Here is a 930-nt window from a genome sequence, read left to right on the forward strand (position 1 = left end):
TGGTTGCATGCAGACAGACTGACTATTTCTCCCACAGTAAACTCCTAGTTCTTCAGAAGACACTTTGGGGTGGTGGGGTGGGAGAGCAGCAGCTAGGCAGCTCAGTGGATTGAGAGTCAGGCTGGGAGATGGGAGGTCCAGGGTTCAGATGTGGCCTCAGACTCTTCCTAGTTGTGTGCAAGTCACGTCACCGTGTTTGCCTTAGTTTCTCCCTCTATAAAATGAGCTGAAGAAGGAAATGGCGAATCACTCCAGTACTTGCAGAAGAAAACCCTAAATGGATTATAAAGAGTTGGACACGACTGAAAAAAAATGGAAGAACAAAATAAATGAGTAAATGAAATGAATGAAAAAAAATTATTAAGCTAAATAAAGAAGTAAATGTATAATGTTTTAATTTAATATTGAAATTAAATTATTAAAATAAATCAAACATTTAAATTAACTAAATAATTAAAATTAAATTGATATTTAATATCAATGTGTTATGAATAAATAAATAAACTTAATAAAAATACATAAAGCTTAAGACAATTCTCACCCTCAAGGAACTTATTCTTTTTTTTTTTTTAAACCCTTACCTTCTGTCTTGGAGTCAATACTGTGTATTGGCTCCAAGGCAGAAGAGTGGTAAGGGCTAGGCAATGGGGGTCAAGTGACTTGCCCAGGGCCGGATTTGAAACTAGGACCTCCCATCTCTAGGCCTGGTTCTCAATCCACTGAGCTACCCAGCTGCCCCCCCCCCCTTTTTTTTGAATAAAACCCTTACCTTCCATCTTGGAGTCAATACTGTGTATTGGCTCCAAGGCAGAAGAGAGTGGTAAGGGCTAGACAATGGGGGTTAAGTGACTTGCCCAGGGTCACACAGCTGGGAAGTGTCTGAGGCCAGATTTGAACCTAGGACCTCCCATCTCTAGGCCTGACTCTCAA

This window comes from Monodelphis domestica, chromosome 2, assembly GCF_027887165.1.
Source record: "Monodelphis domestica isolate mMonDom1 chromosome 2, mMonDom1.pri, whole genome shotgun sequence".
Taxonomy (NCBI): Eukaryota; Metazoa; Chordata; class Mammalia; order Didelphimorphia; family Didelphidae; genus Monodelphis; species Monodelphis domestica.